This window comes from Macrotis lagotis, chromosome 4, assembly GCF_037893015.1.
Source record: "Macrotis lagotis isolate mMagLag1 chromosome 4, bilby.v1.9.chrom.fasta, whole genome shotgun sequence".
Taxonomy (NCBI): domain Eukaryota; kingdom Metazoa; phylum Chordata; class Mammalia; order Peramelemorphia; family Peramelidae; genus Macrotis; species Macrotis lagotis.
In genome coordinates this window covers 133,353,798-133,378,114 of record NC_133661.1, presented here as the reverse complement: position 1 = coordinate 133,378,114, position 24,317 = coordinate 133,353,798, and positions in this window count along the sequence as shown.

Below are 24,317 nucleotides of genomic sequence, written 5' to 3'. Positions count from 1 at the left end.
TAGAACATGGAAGATTTATCACACAACTAGACACAGGCAAATGCCACAATTTTCCAACAGGGAAAGACTGTGGATTCTTGACATTGGAAAGCAGATTATAAAGAGGTGGTTTTTGGAAAGAAAAGCAGTCATCTACATGAAGCAGCATAGATTCATTATAAATAATTCATCTGATATTACCTTATTTTATTTTGGCTTATGAAATATTTATATTAATATTTGTATAGCTTTTATTATAGGGACTAGATTTCCATTAATGCATTTGAAAATATTTAATGATATCATAGTGTACAGCTTCAAATATCCAGAATGGATCTTCAGATGAATATTGAAATATGTCTACCTCTGTAGATCAGTGGTCCCAAACTAAAAAAGTAATAGGTGAGGAGATGCACTGAACTATACAGAAGCATCCCTCTGATAACCATTTACTGACTTAGAAAAACCACATATTATCATTATCTATGGCATACTGTATTTTAAGTTATTTTGTTAAAATTATATTTTAATATAGTTCTGGCTGCATTCAGCTGGTTGTAGCCTGTAAGCCATGTATTTTACATCTTTGCTATAGAATAGTAATCATTCTGAACTGGAGAAGTTCCCTAGGAATCCATGGCATATTCTATTCAAAAATTTTGTTGATTTAGAAAAGTCAGAGAGGGTGTTTAAACATATAGCAGTCAAATAGCTGAAAGAAATGACTAACATTAAGAAATATTGGAATCAACATCCAAAATAATTTTGATAGTCTAGAAAAATGGGATATATCTAATAAGAAAAAAAATAAGAGGGAGAAGTGTATAGTTCCTCATTTGAGTTAATGTAGTTTAATTTAATTTGTTTAAATTTGTTAAAAACACAATCATTTAATTCAAGCATTCTATTTATAGGTATTTTAGGGAAGAAACAGTTCACAACGAAAGAAGCTTGGAATTTTAGTGTACAAATCAACAATATTATGTGGAAGCTAGAAATTTTTCTTGAGTTACATTAATAGAAGGGTGGTATACAAAGCAACAGGATGATAACGAATCTGTGTTATTATATTTAGTTCCAAACACCATATTTATAAAAGATAGAGATAAAGAAGAAAGCAAATAGAATGGAAACCAAACATTACAAGTATTAATTGAAGAAACTAGTTATATTCAGCCTAGAGAAGGGTGTACATATAAAACTTTATATACTTCTCTTTTTCTAGGATATAACAGTTATGACATCTGTGCAGTCTTATGCTTGCTTTGCTCAAGAGATCAGAAATAGACAGAGAATTCAGTATAATACCAAGAAAACCTTCATGTTCAAAGAATGGGTTGCCTCAAAAAAGAGTTTAGTTCTCAATTATTCAAAATCTTCAAGAGGAAACATGACTATCTGTTAGGGTTCTCTTAGGAGGTATTTCAACATCAGGTATTTGTTGGTCTTTATAAGAACTCATATTTACACAAAATTTCAAGCCATGTTTTCCTAAATCCAAGTCCAGGACTTAATTTTGGATACCCCTCTCAGAGACTAGAGAAAGTGACAGGCCCCCAGTCTGGAAGTGTTCTAGGGCTTACTGCCTCTTGCCTAAGCTTGATCATGCTGGCCCCCCTCTCTTCAGAAGGAGACTTCAGAACCTATCCAGTCAAGCCTCTCCAAGAGCTATGTGATAATATTTAAAAATTGACAGATATATTTCACATGAGATTCATGCATCTCACATATTCTTGGAGACATTTTAAATAAAGGGAAGGCCATTGATTTTTGTCTTCCTGCTCAAATAGGTAAGATTATATTGCATACAAGATGATTTATTTTAAATTCATATTATTTTCATTAAAATGTATTTTCATTCAAAAGCTAAAAGCAAAGTAAGTCACATTTACTTTTAAACATTTGAAGGAGTAATAGCACCATAGAACGTTGGATTGGGACTTTAGAGATTCCCTAGATACCCTAATTTTACTCAGCTAGTTTGAATATTTACTTAATAGCTAAGAAATTCAAACTGAATTTTCTCACTAAGAGTTAAAATTTAAGAGAATATTTGGCTTCTGACTTCTACTTTTAAATTAATTAGCTGAAATTCTTTCCACATTTTCAAGATTTCATTTCGAAAGTATAACCAGTCCTTTAAAAATATTTTTCCCCATTGGACAAGTTCCTTTATAAGTTTTAAGACTCCTTAAGCTGTTGAACTGTTGGTCTGGTGCCCACAAGGTTGCTTAGTCCTAATTAGTATTTGGCTTTCCTCCTGATAAGTGTTATAATCCATCACCACCATTAATTGATATTTGTTGAACATTGGCAAGGTACTGAGTGCTTGAGAAAGATCCTTGCAGGTACTTATATTTCTTAAGAAGAGAAGAAAAAGTACAAATTATTTTTTTGTTATGGGTAAGATTATTTGTACCTATTTACTTAAAAGGGATATTTTCATAAGGCATGCATAAATTTCTAGGAACTTTTAAAAGCACATAAAAGTTAGTATTGTTATAAATCTAATAAATCACTTTTATCTGTGTATAGAAATGAAAGATGGAAGTATCTGGCATTGAAAGTTAAGTCTCTGAATGACCATAGATGAAAACAGATAATTCAAGTCTTCTCTAGACAAATAAGTTCAATTTACCATAGGAACAATATAGGCCATAAATTTTGAATTGTAATGGGCATTGGGGACCACTGATTCCAAACTTCTTATTTTACTGATAAAATATCTCAGATTAAAAGAGACCAAGTAACTTGTTCAAGGTTATATTATAGGGCTTCTGAATCTAAATCCAACAATCTTCTAACATATGTTCTCCAGAATTAGTTTTTTTTAATATCACTAGAGAATGATTAGCTATAGAAAAGACAATTTTACCTTGATGTCCCGAATGCATTGATATCCAGAGTTCAAATCACATTTACTTTTCTATTTTACTCCAGTTCACAATGAAGAATGAATGATGATTTCAAATTTTAAAGGAAGGTTCTGTTAAAACAATATAATGAAAGGTTTACAGAGTCTTGGTCATCATATGAAGGCCAAAGAGAAAATATTTAGTAATTTGTTGAAGGGATCAGTCATATTCTTTGAATCAACAAAAAAAATAAATAATACAATAATAAAATAATAAAATAATCCAGCTATCTTTTCAGTAATCTGAGAATCTTGATAAAATAAAATAAAAATCAGTCCTCATATTTAATAATTGAGTGACATAAAGGAAAATAATCAGGGAGCCCAGCAGAAATACTGCACTAATAAAGTGAGGATAACATAAAAAAAAAGAAAGGACAAGGAAACATATAGTACAGAATGTGTGAATTCCATGGGTTTTTTGTGCTTACCTACTAGCATAACCTTCAAGTACATTTGCAGTAAAGCATTTCTCAAGTTTATTGGAGGAATGTTCTAAATCTGATTATTGTTCAAGGTGTGCTACTGAAGTTAATGTATTTGCTTTTATTAATTATATTTGCTGATTAACTACTGAAGAAAAATAGACGTGGGAGATCACAGACTAAAGATTTTGGATTTTAGAACCATAGAGAACTACTTACTTAGAGGTAGTTCTCAAGGGAATCCAAACTGAAAGTTCAACTTGAGGGAGATAGCCTGGAGTGAATGATAATTGGTTTTGCATGTATTTAAATGTTTATATAATTTCTCCTCTGATAGAATTGTTTCTTACAGTGTGGGGCTGTTTTATTTTTGCTTTTCTATCCTTAATATCTAGTACAGTACCTGATTGATAGGGGTAATTATACATTCATACAAAAGACTTCCTAACTTCACAAAAGGATTCAATGACTGATTCTTTTAAGCAAAGAAATTTCATGACTTTAGCTAAGTACTTAGCAATGTAACAGTGATCTTAAAATTACTCCTATTCATATTATGGCAATCTGCCTTGAAAATGGAAGACAGAGAACAATAACTCTTCTCAATACCCTTTTCCCACTCAACCCGCATATCTGGGTAACCTCCTTTCAAACTAAGCTTTTTCAAACACTGACTCCAAAGAATAAAATGAAGAGCATAGATAGTAGGTATTTATTAAATGGTAAATTAAATCTCATTTTAAACTATACTAAATAAAAATATCAAATACCTACTACATAAAGGCAGTGTATGAAATTATAGGGACACAGTCCTAGACAAAGGATAAAACAGTTCTTCCCTCAAGGAATTTACATTTTAATTTTTTTAATTTATTTTATTCTCATTTTGTACAAATTTTTTTACATTAATAAAATATTCTTGTTTACAATTAAACAAAATACCCCCCCATGAATATAGATAGACTTGCTTGGGCGAAAAAAGTAAAGGGGAGAGAAAAAAAATTAAAATAAAAAAAATAATAGTAATAATTGTAGGTATGGCCAGGTGGCGCAATGGACAAAGCACCAGCCCTGGAGCCACGAGCACCCGACCCCATATCCAGCCTCGTAAACCCAACAATCACGCAGCCGTGTGACATGCAAGGCACCCAATCCCCACTGCCCTGCAAAAACAAGAAAGAAGAAAAAAAAGACCCAAAATAAAACAAAAAAGTAATAATAGTAGGGGTGGCTGGGTGGCAGACAGTGCATTGGCCCTTGAGCCAGGAGCACCTGGGTCCAAATCTGGTGCCAGACACCCAAAGATCACCCTGCTATGTGACCCCAGGCAGGCCACCCGGCCCCACTTGCCTTGCACCCTCCCCCAAATAATAATAACAAAAAATGTGCTTCAGTCTTTGTTCCAACACCAACAACTCTGTCATGGGTGCATCACATTCTTTATGATAAGTCCATCACAAAAGTTACTTCCATATTTTTCCAACGTTGCCACTGCTGATCGCAACTCCCTCCTTTCTTATTTCTCCACTACCATGTACTATATTTTCTCTCTCCTTTCACTCTGACTCTGCTGTAGGGTCGCTGAGTGGCGCAGCAGACAGATCCCTGGTCCTGGGGCCAAGAAGCCCTGAGCCCCCATACCACCCCTTAGGCCCAGAATCCACCTGGCCCTATGGTCCTGGGCAGGCCTTCCAATCCCAGCCCCTTGCAAGAAGTAAGAAATAAAATGTGTTATATGTGACCATTCTTCCCCCAGGGTCCATCCTCTCCTCCTTTATTCACATCCCCACCCCTTCCCCCTGCTCCCCCTTCATTCTTACTCCAGATGCCTATACCCCATTGAGTATATATGCTGTTTCCTCTCCTAGCCATCTCTGATGAGAGCAAAGGTTCCCTCATTCCCCCTTGCCTCCCCCCTTCCATATCATTGCAATAGCTCATTGTAATAAAAAAAAAAAATCTTATTATGTGAAATATCTTGGAATATTCCCCCTCTCCTTTTTCTTTCTCCCATTCCATTTCCCTTTTCTTCTATTGACTCCATTTTTACACCATATTTTATCTTCGAATTCAGCTTTCTCCTGTGCTTCAACTATAAAAGCTCCCTCTACCTGCTCTATTAACTGAGAAGGTTCATATGAATATTATCAGAATCATTTTTCTATACATGCAGTTCATCCTCATTAAGTCGCTCATATTTCCCCCCTCTCCTCCAATCTCCATGCTTCACCTGAGTCCTGTATCTGAAGATCAAACCTTCGTTCAGCTCTGGCCATTCCAAAAGGAACCTTTGAAATTCCCCTGGTTCATTGAAAGTCCATCTTTTTCCCTGGAACAGGACATTCAGCCTTGCTGGGTAGTTCATTCTTGGCTGTATTCTAAGCTCTTTTGCCTTCCGGTATATTGTATTCCAAGCCCTATGAGCTTCCAATGTAGTTCCTGCTAAGTCCTGTGTGATTCTGACTGCAGCTCCACGATATTTGAACTGTTTCCTTCTGGCTGCTTGTAATATTTTCTCTTTGACTTGGGAGTTCTGGAACTTGGCTATAATATTGGGATCTCTTTCTCTGGGGGATCGGTGGATTCTCTCCATTTCTATTTTGCCCTCTGCTTCTAGAATATCAGGGCAATTTTCCTGTAGTAATTCTTTGAAAATGATGTCAAGGCTCTTTTCCTGATCATGACTTTCAGGTATTCCAATAATTTTTAAATTATCTTTCCTAAGTCTGTTTTCCATATCAGTTGTTTTTTCAATGAGATATTTCACATTTTCTTCTAATTTTTCATTTTTTTTTTGGTTTTGAAGCATTGATTCCTGATTTCTGGTAAATTAATCAATCTCCCTGAATTCTATTCTTTTTCTGAAGGATGTGTTCTCCTCAAAGAATGTTCTTATCTCTTTTTCCATCTGGCCAATTTTGTTTTTTAAAGCATTCTTCTCCTAAATAACTTTTTGAACTGTTTTATCGATTTGACCTAAGCTGGTTTTTAGCATGCTATTTTCTTCAGCATTTTTTTGGATTTCCTTGACTAAGCTGCTGACTTCATTTTCATGTTTTTCCTGTATCTCTCTCCTTTCTTTTCCCAGTTTTTTCTTCCAACTCCCTCATTTGATTTTCAAAGTCTTTTTTGAGCTCTGTCATAGCCTGAGCCCAATTTCTGTTTTTCTTGGAGTCTTTAGATGCAGGAGCTTGTGCTTTTGATCCTTCTTGGGCTCATTTGCAAAAATGAATCTTCCTTTTGTTTCTCTGCTTGCTCATTTTCCCAGCCTGGGCCTGGTTTTGGTGTGCTTCTTGAGCTTTTGGGACACTCCCACAAGGGTCTGAGTGTGTGAGGCTCTGTCCTGCCTCCTGGCCTGTGAATGACCATATGCGCCCCCCACCTGCCATGGGGGTGAGGTGGGGGGGGCCCTGCCATTCTATTGGGGGGGGGGGCTAGACTGTGATCAGGATCTGAATGTGGTCAGAGATCCAGAGTCCTGTTCCAGGGGCAGAGGACAGAGCTCAGCAGTCTCTCTTCACTCCCCTCCCTCAGCTCAATGGGCTCATGCCCTGGGGGCTCCTGCTTACCTGCTCCACCTACTTCTGTTTCCTGGATCAGGGCTGGGGAAAGACCGAGCTGCTCACTGTGTGCCCCGAGGGCTGGGCTCCACGTGCTAGCTCTGGCAGAGGTCCTGCTGTTCCCCCACTTTGTGCCCTGGTGCTCCCCCGGGGTGCAGCTCAGGAGACTCCCCCACTGCTGTGAGCGGCGGCTCCCAGAGCCCTGGGGCTGCCTCCGGGAGGCTGAAGTTCTTTCGCTCTGGGGGGTCACCCCTCCAGCAGGCCGCCCCTCCGACCCCGACCCAGGGGAGCAGAGCCTTTCTGCTCTTTTCCAGGTTACCTTGAGTAGGAGAACTGTCTCACTGGGACCCTTTGTGGGTTCTGTCTCTCAAAAGTTTAGTTAGAGTTCTTAGCTTATGAGTTTTATCAGAGAGCTCCTAAGACTGGATCCCTTCATATCACCCCCACTCAAGGAATTTACATTTTAAACTGGATGTGGTGAGGATCTTGGTGAGCATATGACCAATATACATATAAGGAAAGTACTCTTGTTACTCTTGTAGGAGATGTCACCAGGTTTATATTTGAAGGAAGATGGGGGATCTTTATGGCAGAGATGAGGAAGGTGTGCATCTCAGAGAACAACTTGTACAGAAACACAGAAATATGAAAGGGAATGCCTTTTTCAAAGAAGAGATGGGAGACTAGTGTGTCTAGCACATAAAGTGAAGGGGGGGAAAGGAATAATATGAAATAAACTACAAAGGTGATTAGGAGCTGAATTATGAAATACTTTAAATCAAAGGATGAGGATATTGTTGATTTCAATGGGATAAAAGGAAGTGATGAAATGGTAGTCTCAGAACTTTCCTGAGGACAAATATATATCCACACTCTATTTCTAAGCTTAAGCATATGTATTCCTCCATTCTTGATTGTTGAAATCCTTGTCATCTTTCAAGAACCAGGAGAACTTTTACCTGGTCCATGAAAAAAGTCTCCTTTATCCTTCTTACTAATAGGATCCCTTTTAGAACTTCATAAATCTTCTGTGTGCTCATCATATCCTATCTTTTAAAATAGTTCTTTCCATTATTTTCCCTATTGGACTGTTTTAATATCTTTGATGAAGAACCATATCTTACATCCTCTTTCACATAATACGCGTTCAATAAATGTTTTTCTTTTGGTTTTTTTTAAACAGAAAAAGTAGAATTTTATTTAATCATCTCCAGATGTTTCACCTTAATTTTTTTAACTCTAAAGTGATTTGGGGCCAAATGTTCAAAAGTAATCATGCTACTGCTTCATTCTTGCAAAATTGGCCATTTTCTCCAACTTGTTAATTTTCCTTAATAGAAAGTAGGCATACAATAACTGATTTCTACTGGGTTCCATTTAAATGGATTTTTCACTTTAGACTGATCTAAAGTAATGTTACCCCCGACCCACTTTTTTAAAAATGTTGTACTTTTATTATCTCTAATTATGGGCATAAGATCCAGATAATAACTGGGTTCTAGTTTTTCCTAGACAAATTATGTGCATAATTATAGGCACATGTTTGCTGTGATATTGAGGCATCTGATGCTTCTATAGAGAAGATAATTGTCAACCTTTGCACTGTAATTAAGGCTAAATGGGAAACCTAATCATTTTTAAAATGAGCAAACAGTAAGCCAGTCTCGATTGGCTATGTCATGGCAGTGCATGAAATAGATTAGCTGTATGGGCTAATTAGTGGTCTATGAATGGTATAAACCTCTCTCCACAAAAACCGACATCAGCATTAAGTATTAGAGCTAATTAGCATGGCATTGTTGTAACTCTGTATGATATTACCTGGATTATCCCTGGAATTCTAGCTTTTAACAGTGCCTTTCTTTTTTGTTATTATTTTTTTATCTTCCTTTCTCACCTCAAAGTGAATCATGTCATATAGGCTTAATTCTTTATTGGATGATTTCACCCTGTTCCTCCCCTCTGTCTGATAGGTATAGGCCTTATACCTGTGATTTCTTTCTACCTGGCTTAGGAAATTTTCCGGTAAGAAAGTTCCCTCTATCAATGAAGATTAGAAGGTTCCATGCAAATTATAGCCTTAGGAGAGCTGCCAAAAGCTGAGAAGTTAAGTTGTGTTGGACCAAGACAACCAATGTGTGTCAGAGACTTTCTGGTTTGGGGTCTAATTCCCTACCAAACAGACCATATTATACTTCTTGTCTTTGCTAATAATATTAAGACATATTTTTGGTTTTTTCTTATGTTTAAAACAAATCCTATAGTCCATAAAATTGTTTACAAAAATCATCATGCATTAATTAGTTTGGGATAAATGGTATCTACTCCAATAGAAGCTCTACTCCAAACTTTTCAAGAGGGTTTCTAAGGTATATTTTAAATGTCCTTAATTAAATAAGTTAGCCAAATGTATATATAAAAAGATGTTGACCCTCAACTCTGTCACAAGTGGTCTTGGAAGTATTCCAAATCACTGACAATTAACTAGAGGAATTCACTTCAATCATCTCCAAAAAAGTGTCAGTGCAGGCATCTATTTCCACAAGGAGGTAACTTTCAAGAAACTTTTTGTAAAGGTCCAAGTCCTGTAATCTCATAAAATTAATAGGATAATTCATTCAGTTGACCAGTAACTCTCTTGAATCCACCCCCCTTCCATATTAATATGGTATTGCTATTAGAAACCGATGACCATGTAATCTGATTTATGGAAATGGGAGAGAAAATTAGGCTTTACTTCTTTGCAGTCTTGGAAAGAAAAACTCCATAGTCACATTTTTTCTTCCTTTTAGGCAATTGTGGAAGTCCTTGAATGGCGTTAGTAAGCAATAAAAGATAAGATTTTAGGTGAAGTAATATACTCAGGTGTTGGTGTCAGATCATTCTGGCAGGACTAAAAAGGACATTTTTTGGTGGAAGAAAATAGAAATGAGAAGATATATTAGAAAACTTGCAATACTAGTAATACTGAACTTTTACAATATGAAATATATATTAATAATATAGAAATAAGACCATAAGTAGGAGTAAGAAAAACTTGTGTGTGTGTGTGTGTGTGTGTGTGTGTGTGTGTATATATATATATAAGGTAAATGATATTGCAGAGATTGAACTACTTGATAATTGAATGAATAAATGTATAAAGATTTATTCAGCACTTATCATATGCAAAACACTGACCATACGGATATAAAACATGATAGCCTCTATTCCTAAAGCCTCCAGTGCTAGTCTCTTTATTAAAGTCTCTATTCTCTTTATTAGGGTAAAACAACAAACACTTTTAGGAAGTTTTCAGCATTATGGCAAATAGAAAGTCCAATGGTCTTTAAGATAAGGTAACAAGGGAATGTGTGTGTGTGTGTGTGTGTGTGTGTGTGTGTGTGTGCGCACGTCTATACATAGCTGACTGACTCAGGAAACACTAAAGTATAGAAATTTTGTCCTCTGATGAATAGTCATTATTTATTTGATGAAGTTTTCAGTATAGCATAAAGTCTTGCATTGAAATGAAATTTTAAAAATTGAAATTTTGTGTTCTAGCTCCAGAAACTCTAGTGATCAGTTAGAAATATTCTCTTTAGGGCGGCTAGGTGGCGTAGTGGATAGAGCACTGGCTCTGGAGTCATGAGTACCTGGGTTCAAATCCAGTCTCAGACACTTAATAATTACCTAGCTGTGTGGCCTTGGGCAAGCCACTTAACCCCATTAGCCTTGCAAAAACCTAAAAAAAAAAAAGAAATATTCTCTTTGGATGTGTGCATAGTCCTTCCTTCCTTCCTCTTTCTTTCTTTCTTTCTCTCTTTCTTAGATGCTCTTGAGGATTTCTCTTTCAGAAATTCTTGAGCTGTGTTGACTTCACTGATCAGGTTAGTATTTCACTTCTCTAATATAATGAATGGGTGATCCCATTACTTTCTTCCTTTATTCATTAACAAAGTCAAATAGAAGACAACAGGCTCTGCCATTCTTACTAATGGTCTCAAAAAGAGAGCCAGAATACACATAGAACCAAAAAATTAAACAGTCATGTGGTTTAACAAGTCATGGAAAGAATGCAAAAACTAATAAATGGATATATTTGCCAGCACAATGGTAAAAAGTCAAGTTAGCTAAGGGGATATTCACTCCATACAAAAAAGGAAAGGGGAATAGGTTGTCACCTTCACCACCTTAATGAAAATGTGACAAATTCCTTCAAAGTCAGATCACTACATGGTCTTCTCAGATGAACAAATCACGGAAGCCTTCCTGCTCCCACTCTCTTTAAAGGTGAGGAGGACCTTTGAGACCAACTATCCTTTAGAACAATCTTTTTGACAAGAGCTTCAGTAGATGACTAGTAATACTTTCTTAATTAATTTACTTCTTGACTATTATGAATAAGACAAGGAATTTGATATCAAAGGGGAAGGGGAGAGGTGATACAAAAATGAAGAAAAAAATAGCATCTACCCATTTGATTATTGTTTGTTTTTTGCCATGTCTGACTCTTTGTGATCCTATTTGGTGTTTTCTTAGCAAACATTCTGGAGTAGTTTGCCATTTCTTTTTCTAGTTCATTTGATGAATGAAAAAAGTGAATCAAATGAGGTTAAGTACTTGTCCAATGTCACACATCTAGTGTGGGCATTTTAACTGAAGATAGGTCTTCCTGACTACCAACATGATACTCTCTCCACTGTGCCATCTAGCTTCCCGCATTTATTCATAAGGAACTTAAAATCTAACAGAGGGAGTTCATTTATTCCTTTTTTCAACAACTATTTATTAAGCATCTACTGTGTACAAAATCCTGTATTAGGAGTTGGGGGTGATGCACAGATTAATGTAATGTGATATCTGTTCTCTGGAGCTTTTAAGATGAGTATAAGTAGGAAGAATGTAGAAAATGCTATAAGGGAACAAAAAAAGGACTATGAAACTAATAGGAAGGTCACATGCTTTTTAGACTGAGCTAGTAAAAAAATATGTTGAGAGATTAATTTAATCAGTATTCTCAACCAGAATAATATAGTATGTTTTTTTTTTTTATCCTGAACATCATGCCTTTGCCTCATCTTTGTTCCATGTCCCATTGTTTTTCCTGGTTTTGTTCTTCATCTTTTACTTGAAATCTGTTTTTAGCATATATCCATCCTAATACTTGTAAGAATGTAAGGGATAAAGGAAAAAAAAGGGAAATAAGCAAGAGGACATGATATCCTTCTGTTTGTAAGTCAGTAGATTCCTTAGCAAGCAGGCATACAAATGTATATATAAGTATGTAGTATAGCAAAATGATTCCTTGTTCAACATCTTCAATAGCTCTGCACATTGGTTTAGCATCTGTTACTTTTGAACTCAAAAGTGTGAATTATTCATACTTAAATTCAGTGTCAATTATAAGACACATTCAAAGATAAGAAAAAAATGGATTTTCCTGAATACTCCATGAATTTCAGTCTGAGGCTAGAAATCCAAAAGAATGAAGCATAAGAGAAAAATTTCAGAGTAAAAGCACTTCGAGTTCATTTAGCATTTGTGACCTATTGACAAACAGTAGGCAAGAAACAAAATATTGACTTGGAGCAAAAAGAGGTGAGTTCAAATAAGAAATACTCACTAGCTGTGTAATCCTTGGAAATCATTTAAACTTTAAATCATCAGTTTCCTTCTTTGCAAAATGGGGATCACAATAACATCTACCTCACAGGGTTTTGGTTTTAGACATGATGAAAAGGATGAAATGAGATAAAATGAATTTTACTAAACTTCAAAAACAATATAAAAATGGTTCTTATTATCCTATCTTTGCCAAACTAAGAAGACACACAGAAAAATGGAAGGTTTTCCTCTGAACAAAAGAACTAGCAATGCTACCTAATGAGAGTCATGAAAAATTTCAGACAGAACAGGGCTGAGTAGCATAGTTGGGAGCTTCTCAGAGTAACAGAGGTCTAGTGTAGGTAAAACATTCTAAGGAACCAACAGAAAGAACAACTTGTTGGAGCATTACCTACCAAAGGGTACTTATATAAGAGATCAAATGACAGAAATAGCTTTTTTCCCTCCATTTCTTTCTTTCCTTCTTTCTCCCTATCTTTCTTTTGCTCTTTTTCCTTTCTTCCTTTCTTTTTTCCTTCCTGTTTCTTTCTATTTCTTTCCTCCATCCTTCCTCCCTTTCACAAAGATATCTGAAAAGGAATCTGATCAATATGTATCCATATTTTCTTCAACATATATGTGAATATTTTCTTCTCTAAGACTGATCTGTGAACATGTGAAAGGAGAAAATAACTCCCACCAAATAGAAGAAGAGAGCTCTTTTCTTTTTTTTGCCACAGATATGTGATCTTCCTATTACATATCCATAGATTTGATTGTGGGGAATATGCTAATAGGATCACTGGAATATACTTAAATCTAAGCCCCCTGATGATTTCTGACATTTAGTGAAAGGAGGAAACAATCACCCATGGTCTAAAGAAATAGAGATGCCCAGAGAGAACCCCTAAAAGATGGTGAAGTTCCATCACTCAAAGATAATCAATAAACAGCTTTAGAGAGAAGTCACTTGACCAGACCCAATGCTATGTGTAGGAAACCACTATTGCACCTTACTTATAATAATTTCAACCTTTTCCAAACTCCAGCATGGTTTATTTCAAATGTATTTCATCAAGATACAGGAAAGCTAAAAGTCCTTGCCCAGATGGCTTCTATCTTTTTGCCCCCGACTTGGAGAGAGAGAGGGGATCTTATTGCTAGCAAATAAAAACTAGCTCTAAGGTACTCAAAATGATGGTAAAGAAGATAGATGCCTATTTCTAAATAACAAATGACTATTCTCAAAAAGTCAGAGCCCTATAAAAATCACATATATAAATAGGCCTGATAACCAACTGAGTGTCTAAGAGCAAACAGCAACTTCTCTGAACCTCAATTTCCTTCAACTATAAAAATGGAAATAATGTTGGTAGTATCTACCAAAGAGAATTGTTATAATGCCAAATTACTATATGATCAAATCTTTTATAAATATCAGCTATTAATATTAATACCTCTTCTGATAAGGATTATGACTAGATATGTGAGTTCAATGATATAGGAAATCTATATTTAGGAAACTTTTTGGATCAATGTGCATGTCCTTTACCTCTAAGACTAAGTTCTAGCTCAATACCTCACAGTCACAATAAGCTAAAATGTACAAGACTTAACTATATTTTATCTGTCTTGGTTTGCTTCCTGGGACTTCCTTGTGTGTGACAGAATTCCTTATCTTCACGTTGTCTTACATCCTCTACCTCCTTCACATACACCATGTTCACTCCTTCCACTAAGCCATTTTTTTTCTCCAGTGTACTACCACTTCTCCAAATTCAACCTAGCTTTCACCATTTTTACTCCATGAAAATTCCATCATTGCCCTAAGATGACTGGCTAAACTTGTAACCTTTCCAAGTCATTTAATGTCCTACTTCTGTTCAGACAAATTTTTGAATGTTTACAGGGAAGTGCTTGTACTTTCCTATGAAACTAGGTGTTCCAAAAAGTTAAGGGGGTAATTATAATACATTGTCTCTTGAATTATTTCTTTGGGTAAACCTTGTCTCCTTAAAGAACTTTTAACTCCATAAATGAATAGACTATAAAATTAGATTCCTGAGTAATTCGAATAATGAATGAATCTTGAAAAATAGTCTCATGTCTTCCACTATTCACACTATTCAATGTTACAATTACATAAGATTTCAAAATAAGAGAACTACTTCACAGGATTCATTATTTGCCCTAATTACGACCTGGGTATCTTCCTTTAATAGTGAGCACATGTTAACCTACTGACTGATGGAAAAAATAAATCTCCGGGATTAGCAGCAAAGACACAGTGATGATGTGAATTCGGAGACAGACTGAAGGGTTGATAATTAGAAACAAATTAGAAATGGCTAAAAAAATAAAAACTTTTTTTTAAAAGGTTGATTGTTAAACGCAATATGTGCTATTTGGTTTAGTCTCTGGTAAGAAGTCAAAACAATATAAAAAAACTCTTCTGTTTGAAAATGAAGGATATTTAATTCTCTCATCTCCATTATTACTTGCTGCTAAGTTTTCAGTCTTCAAAAATTACTAATGAACCAATTAGCCCCTTACTTGCCAGTTAGATGACAGCTAGGCTAAGGCATTACAATTGTCATGGAATGAGTTCCATCCTGGTTAAAGAGTCATAGGTCAGGAGATACATGTAATTTAGCAATAGTTCCCCAAAACATCCAATTCCCCACCCCTATTCTATTCAACCTATATAAAAGGATCACACAGTTCCAAAATTATCCTAGGATGATACATAATAGAGTTAGCTAGGTTTTTCAGGATTTTTTTTGGTTCATTATATGGATTTGCATACATTTTCATAGTAAGGTCAAGAGTGTTAACTTTTAACTAGGCAAAATTAAATTAAATTTATTAATACAAATTATTGCAGAATTCTGGCCTTGGAGGGTCATGGCCTAGCTCTGCTGTGCCTTGCCTTTAGCATGGCTGTGATTAAACACATCAAATCTCACTTTCCTCACATTTGAACTAAATTACCATAATCTCTCTGAAAACTTCTTTTAAAGTGCCCTCAATCACTCTCCCTGTCACCTAGAGGTATCAAGGGGACTTGTCTGACAAGTTTCTCCAAATAAAAGTGACTATATGTAAATGGTAGGAGAAAGTAGGGAGGTTTATGTGGAGTTTGGGGGACTATGATTACAAAATATACACATATACATATATTCAGTATATAAATAGAAATGGAAAGTCTGAAAACATTGTCATACATATATAAATATATACTTTGTAATATATGTACATATAATATATACATGTGACAATGCTCTCAGACTTTCAATTTCTATAGAATGAGAATTCCCAAATTCCTTCCCACACCTTTACTGATACAAAAGGCTAAAAATACACCTCACCTACCAGCTACTTGAAGGTGGACTTATCTATTTCTTTGGTCCCTAGATATTTTGAAGGAAAGAATTCTTTTAAAAAAATATCTTTATTTTTATTCTCCTTCTGGAGAAAAAAACTCTTTTTGATGTGTCTAACAAGTATCATATCATTACAAATAAATGTACTTTCTTCCCAGAATGAACAAAGGATTATAAAACCTCTCCTTAAAAGAAGCCCTTTCATAAAAGTCTTTATAATTTACAAGACCTAAAGAGCATCTGTGCTTGGACATGGAAAATCAATTCATTACTAAATTCAAATCCATATACTTCCTTGTCTACTTCTCCCCATACCTCATCCCTTCCATCATCTGCTCTACTTTCTTCTCTTTCTCTTTTCTTCATTATTTGCTCTTCTTTCTCACTGTCTCTGTCCCTATCTGCCTATTTCTGTGCCTATCTCTCTGACTTCCTCCCTCCCTCTATTTTCTTTCTCCCTACCTCCCTATTACCATCTTTTCTGACCTCTCCTTTTGCATTTCTTTTCTTTTTAAAGAGAAATTCTAAGTCAAAGGGCCCAGCTTACCCCATTTCCATGGTATTATATTAACTATAGGTATATACATAGTTCCTTTCATCCTAAGATTGTCTTTCATATTTTATTACATTTGGAATATAATAATATGACCTTTGTTTTATGCTACTTTATATATTTCACTCATTTCTTCAGTTATCCTCCTAGAATACTATAACTAATTGTATGAGAGGTGGTAGTGAATAAGGCAAATTCTAGAATAGTGATAAAGAACTAACCTTGGAATTGGGAAAACATGTTTTAATCTTGCTACTAACATATACTACCTATGTGACCAAAGACCATTTAACTTCTCAAAACTCCTAAGCAATTTTTTGAGTCTATAAATTACAGAAGAGTGACTGGTTTTTTAGTGGAGTTAGTTGCCACCATGAGAGTTCATAAGTCTGGGCAAAACAACAATTGCAGAGCAATAAATTATCCTTTCCTTAAGATTAAAAAAAAATCTTTAAAACCTAAAAAACAGAGGCGCAAGCTCCCTTAGGGCAAGCATCACTGGTCTGGACTGGCAAGAGACCCGAGAAACTATTTGGCCCTTCATTTTCCAGACAAGAGACAAGGATTTTACCCAATGTCACACAGATATTGTGTTGTAGAACTCTATATTCCAATCAACTGTTAAACATTCTGTGTATGCATCTTCATGTAATCTCTACAGACAACTATTTCAGGATTTCCTCTTTATAACTAGTGAAAATGATATATAGACATTAACTATTCTGTTCACAGTTATCCAGTGAACTTAGTGACTGTGCAAGTGATACAAAGTTAGCATACTCTGCTCCAAAGCTCCCATTGCAACTGTTAGATCTTTGTTCAGAATTTCAACATTTCTTCCCAAACTGCAAATTATAAATATTGCTAAACTTTGAACTGCGTTGACATGATCTGTTGGTAACATGTTCACACAGGTGGGGCTCTATTGGGTGCTTTCCTAAGTATTCTGCCTTCTCTACTTGCTCTCATCGCTGAAAAATCAATGACTTGTGCCAGAAAAGTTGTTTTCTTTTTATCCCAAAAGAGACAGGTCAGCAAGTTTCCAAACTACCCCTATTTTAAATGGCTCTCAAGCTGGAACATCAACATTTTATCTTAAGGAAAGAAAAGTCCTTTTGCAGCTGGGAAAGAAGTACTGTTAAAACTTTAGTGTTGGAAAATAACAATTTATAAAAGTCACTCACTCATACAATGAAGATAATAATATTGGACAGCTTATTTCACAGGGTCACTGTGAGCTTAGCATCATGTTCCCTATCAACTTGAGTTATCATCACCATGTTGGATTTGTTGGATTTACAGAAAACATACTTCTTGGGAAATAACTTGGTATTTTGTGTTTGCCAATGACAATACACTAAACTGATCACATTTCCTCAGTTTTATATCTTTTTTTCTGAAGAAATAAGAAATAATTTATCAGCATTGCTTTTTGTGGGTAATCTTTCTGAGAACACAAACTGCATTAGATTCATGACTAGGGGAAAAAAAATAATGCCCATCTATCTGAGAGGCTTGTTAGCTCTAAGAGTTTTAGTGAAAGGAGCTTACATCTTTGGGAACATGAATCAGTAAGCCAAGTAAAATTATAGCCAATGGGTATTATGTTGTCCTCTGAACTGACTTCATATTACAAGCAAGATCAAAATCCCTGTTCTAAATCTTTATCTGATTCAGAATGAACATGCCCTTTAATTCTAGTTAATTTCTGCGTTCAAACTCATTCCCTTTCAACCATTTCAAGAGGTCTGAATTATCAAAAAAAATTGTCAAAGGCTATATGTGTCTGAGGTATCATAGTAACTTTCATTTTGCAAATTCATCTGGATATAACATTAAATGAACAGTTGAGGTGGGGAGGAAAAGAGAAGGATAAGGAGAAGAAGAAAGGGGAGGAGAAGAGGAAGAAGAAGAAGAAATAGAAGAGATAGAAGACAAAGAAAAAAGAGGAGGAAGAGAAGAAAATGGAGAAAGCAAAAAGGAGAAAGGATGAGGAGAGGGAAAAGAAGGAAAGGCAGAGAGAGAAGAAGAAGTAGAAGAGGTAGAAGAAAAGGGGAAAGGAAGAGGAAAAGGAGGAAGAGAAGAAGAGTAAAAGGAAAAGAGGAGAAAAGGAGGAAGAGTAGTTGGAGGAAGAGAAGACAAAGAAGAAGACATTGATGACTACCATGAGAACCAATTGGAGTCAATAGAAAGTAACTATGTTTTATTTAATATCCTGTTTTAAATTTCTGCCTTTCATAAACAGCTACTGCTGATAGCAATGTGTAGGCTCTCAATTATCCTACTTAAAAGTCTTATCAAAATGTAAATTTCTTATTGATGTTAGTATTGATCTTATTCCCTTTTTAATCTTTCCTTCTCATTGGTGCCACCCTTTCCCAGGGTCATGAGATTTGAGCTATTCCATGCCTGCTTGAATGTCCTCCTTTCTGGCACTTTCCTCCCTGTATAGCATCCAAAACCCATATCAGTCTCATCTATATTAAATCATCTTTAGCTTTTGTCTCATTCCTGTTAAAAGTGGTTTTTCAATTTCTACGATTAGAGCTGTTTATACAAAAAAGGCCTAAAGTGGGCATTTTACTCTTTCTAGATTTCTTTATAGTCTAATAAATACAATAATATTCTTTGTATTTTATAATATAATACATAATTACATTAAATTATTGTTTGTATTTTAATATAGATCTCCTGGAAATAAGATAAATGCCAATTAATTTCTCTAGTTAGCTTCCATTCATTCCATGCCCTTCAGGGAGCATGAGGAGATAGAGTGAGATCTCTTCTAAAGTAGCTTAACAAGACCAACATTCTGTGACAATCATAATTTTAATAATCTCTGGCAAGAGACCCTGAGAGTTGTAGATTTTTTTCAGTTTAAGAAAAGAAAAAAAAACTAATGTGAGATCAGTCCTCAGACAGAAGAACGAAGAGTCTTATGTATATCTTATTGAGGGCCTTCTGAGGCCCTCTAGGGAGAGAACTAGACAGTAAAGAGTGGTCATCCCATCACAGTAGCATAACCATAACAGTCAGAATTTGCAACAGCTGCTGCATGATTATGAAAGATCACAAAACATGATCTATAAAAGAAAAAGTGAAGGATATGTGGTTGAGATTTTATCACAGGCAATTATTTTAGTAGTAGGAATACTGAGAGAAAAATATATAATGAATAGGTAGCTTTTGTCCTGCTCTTGTCTTGCTTCTACCTAATTGTCTGGAAAATAAAATAATTGCTGGATTTACTAATGATGATGTGAATTGTATTGGGGGGGGGCACAGTGCTAAGTCATTGGACTCACTTCCTCTTCCTGAGTCACCTGGGTCAGATATGAATCAAGATGACTGGAAATGGCGCTGGATGCAAGGCAGTCAAAGTTAAGTGATTTGCCCAAGGTCACACAGCTAGAAAGTGTCAAGTGACTAAGCAGGTCCTCCTGATTCCAAGGCCAGTGCTCTGTCCACTGTGACATTCAGCTGTCCCACTAAAGTTAATGTTACTTCTCATGACTTACCCTTTCTTTATGTAGACTGGTATCCCCTTTTATGGCAATGGGGGGGTTATAATGTAACATGAGAGAGAATGACTTCCTCATGGAGGTTTGAGAGCCTAGTCTATTGTTAGAAGGTCTTGTTTCCTTATGGTAGCATAAAAACGAGCCATTTCATAATTACATTTCCAAGCATATTATTGCTATTAATGTGGGATGTTGTTGGGTTTTTTAAAAATAAATTTGAGCTCAAAGACATGAATCTAAGAGTAACTGGATATTATATTACTACAGTGTCTTCTGCCATGAGACAACCTCCAATGGTAAGATTTTGTTCATTGTAGACCAATAGAAGAAATTAAATTTCTTTAGTCAGGAATGTACAAAAATCATACTAAATTGCCAGCTGCCTATCAATATACATTTAAGTGTTTGCCCTATTCCAAATACTAAGCCAAGTCCTAGAGATATAAAGAAAGGCAAGAGATAGTCCCTGTACTTGAGGAGCTCACAATCTAATCTATTTTAGATGTAACCTAAAATTAGGTATAAGAAGTTTTCACTAAGGAGAACTAAATTTCTTCAAGCTAATTATCATGAGCAAATAACATTTAAGAAATATATGATCAAGGCGTGAATTAGGCAGCAAACTCCAGAGATGAAATCCTGTAAGAAAAGAGCTTTAGTATCCACAATAATCAAAAGGGAGTTAATAGTTGGCTACATTGGGGGAGGGTGGAGCGAGCAAAAGAAAGAGTGAAGGAGAGAGGTAGCTGGGAGGAAAAAGAGGAGGAGGGAAGAGAAAAGAAGATGGAAAGAGGGGAGGGGTAGGTGAGATAAAGGCAGAGAAGCAGAGTGCTGCCAGAAATCCTAAAAAATGGGACATGAGGAAAGCACCTGGAATTCAGAATCTGTTTCCTCTGGTCCTGTGACCCTTTGTAGTAGGAACTATACCAAACACTGCTAGAAAAAGAAGAAAAGTAACAGACATCAAGTCAAAGGCAACAGAGTAATTGGGAAAGCTATTTCCCTTTGAATATATTTTACCACTTCAAGGACAGAGTAGCAAATAATTCATTTCTGGAGGCTGGCTCATTACCATAAATATGGCAGCATTGTAAGAACCATCGAACAGATCACAGATCCAAAGTGAGTGAAGATATGTCTAACACTACTGTTCAGCAGCTTCTCCCTCTCCACAAAGAGAAATCAATGTGTGTTGCTGAAGATATCAAATGTACCAGTGAGAACTCAAACAGATTGAAAGAGAAGAATCCCAATAGATTCAGAAAAGGGCTGAAAATAGAACGAGAAAGGAGTCACTAGGTTCTTGCAACCCTATCTGATCTGGGTCATCTGCTCAATCATACCTGCTTATATTGTTTTACAGATGAGATTTTTAATAAAGAAAATAAAAATAGAATAAAATAAAGCAAGCAAATAAAGTACATTAAAAAAAAAACGGTTACCAGAAAATGTCATCTGTATGCCCAGGTCTTAGTTAGCTGTGCTACTAATAGAGAAGCTAGCTAGTGAGGCAAAGGATAACCACAAGAGGGATGACAGAGGTCCTGCAGGGGATACAACATTGGACCTATTTCATCACATGTCTGTTAAGATAAAAAGAATAATACCTATATTTCAAGGCTATTGAGGATAAAATGAGATATTTGTAAAAATATTTTACAAACTTTATATAAATGTCAGATATAATCATTCTTTTATTATAGTTAATAAATGAATGATTATGATCATAGAATCATTAAAGCTGCATGTTATCACAAGATCATACATTTACAGTTGGAAATATTATTTAAATACCATCTTTTATGTATAGATGGTATTTATGTATAGTTAAAGAAATTGAGACCCTGAGAGGTTAAGTAATTTTTTCCATTGTCACACAGGTAGTAAACAACAAGGTTAGGGATTTAAATCCATGTACTCTATCTCCAAATCCAGTGTTTTGGAATTTAGAGACCATCCAATCTTTACTTTTATTGCCGGGTAAGTTAAATCCTAAAGAAATATATCAAGCAAATCTAAGATACTTCCACTACTCAACCTCTTAGGTCTAAGAAAAAAAAAGGAATGAGAACTATATACATATATACCTCAAAGATCAGGGCTCTTGACATCATCATTCTGACCCCATTAAATTTTAAGGTAAACTTATCAAGTAGTTCCATAGGTCAATCAGTAAGTGTTTATGGATCACAGAGGTAATTAATAGGCTATACTACTGATATTTTAATGAATAATTGAATTTTAAACAAGCTGAATAAACAGCTGACCTTGGAATCGGAAAAACCTGGGTTCAGGGCCTACTAATGATATTTAACAGTTGAGTGACCATAGGCAAATAAATCACTCAGCCTCCCAGTAACCCCAGGTTACATTTTAACACTAGGTGGTTCAGTGGATAGGATGCTGGGCCAGGAGTCAGGAACACTCATCTTCCTAAGTTCTGATTTGATCTCAGACACTTACTGGTAAGTCACTGAACCTGTTTACCTTAGTTTCCTCATCTGTAAAATGAACTGGAAAAGGTTATAGCAAACTACTTCACTATCTCTACTAAGAAAATCCCAAATGGGGTTACAAAGATTCATACATGACTGAAACAACCAAACAGCAGCAAAAGTTGACCGTTTATGCCATGAGTACATGATGTCTTCCTTGATCTCCATAAGTGACAACCTTTTCTTCATTTGGACTTATGTTCATATATTCTTCATCTGGCACTCTGTATTCCACCTCTCAGCCCATGATAATATTGCATATTGTATTTATGCTGCATCAAAAAAGCAAGGACCTTTATCTAAATTTTTATTTTCCACAGTGCTTAGCAAAATAACTTAGACTTAAGTTTTAAATGAATTGCCCAGGAGTATAGATGATCATCATTACTTCATGGTATAGAAGGGTATATCCTCCAACTGATGTAAGTCCAGTACATAGAAAGTCCAGTACATATATATTTAAGTTGGAAGGTCAAGAGGTCACTTAATATAATCCTCTCATTTTCCAGATGGCAAAAATTAAAGCCCAGAGACAAGTGGCTTGTCCAAGGTAACACAAATAATCAATAGCCAGATTGGGATATGAACCTGGGATCCATTGCCAAATTTAGCACTCTCCATTTTGTTATGAGGAAAACAAGTTTTTTTTTTAAAAAAATGGACTATAAAACACACAAATTTCAGTGTTCAAACTCAAAGGAAAATAAATAATTCTTTAAGCTTTGAACATGAAAGAATTCTAGTTACAGTTAGTATTTATTCCAATCTCTATAGCATAGACAGCTTCATATAAGCTAATACAATTTATTCTGACAATTCAGGACTTAAAAAATATTGACTAAAATGCCCATGCTTTATGATCCAGAGATACCACTACAGGTATATCCCTCCAAAAGTAGTCACTGACAAAATGGAAATCACTAAGTCACTAAAATATTTATAGAAGCACTTTTTGGTGACAATAAAGAATGGAAAAAAGAATTGATGTCCAATGATAGGGCAATGGATAACAAATTGTGGTATGTAGTGCCATAAGAGATGATGAATATGATGAATACAAAGAAAAGTAGAAAGACTTACTGATGCAGAATGAGGTAAGTTGAGTCAAGGAAACAATATTCTGAATGGCCACAATAACAACAGCATAAATAGAAAGAACAATCACAACCAACTGAAAATAAATGATGCAAAATTACAAAGAACAAGCTTGACCACAAAGAAAATACATGATATAATACCTCCACTCACTATTTTGCAGAATTGGGTGGGGAGAGGTTCAGAAATCTTGAACTTTGAAAATAATGTCAAATTTTTAATGTCTTGGTTAATTTAGCTGAATTTTTTCATCATGCTTTTATATCACTTAGATTTCTTCTTTAATTCTTCTGCCTTAGAGAACCATCCCTGTAACATAGCATTTTTAAAAAAATAGAAAGAAAGAAAGAAAGAAAGAAAGAAAGAAAGAAAGAAAGAAAGAAAGAAAGAAAGATGGAGGGAGGGAGGAAGGAAGGAAGGAAGGAGAGAGAGAAAGAAAGGAAGAAAGAAAGAAAGAAAGAAAGAAAGAAAGAAAGAAAGAAAGAAAGAAAGAAAGAAAGAAAGAAAGAAAGAAAGAAAGAAAGAAAGAAAGAAAGGAAGGAAGGAAGGAAGGAAGAAAGAAAGGAAGAAAGAAAGAAAGAAAGAAAGAAAGAAAGAAAGAAAGAAAGAAAGAAAGAAAGAAAGAAAGAAAGAAAGAAAAAGAAAAGGAAGAAGAGAAGAAAATCAGTGAAATCAAATACAGAGACACTACAAGACTTGGGCTGTAACTTAGGACTCATGGGACAATAAGAGGAAGATAAGGGAATCAAGGGGACAGACAACAAAGATAATACCCCAGAGTAAAATGAATGGCATCTCTCTGTGAA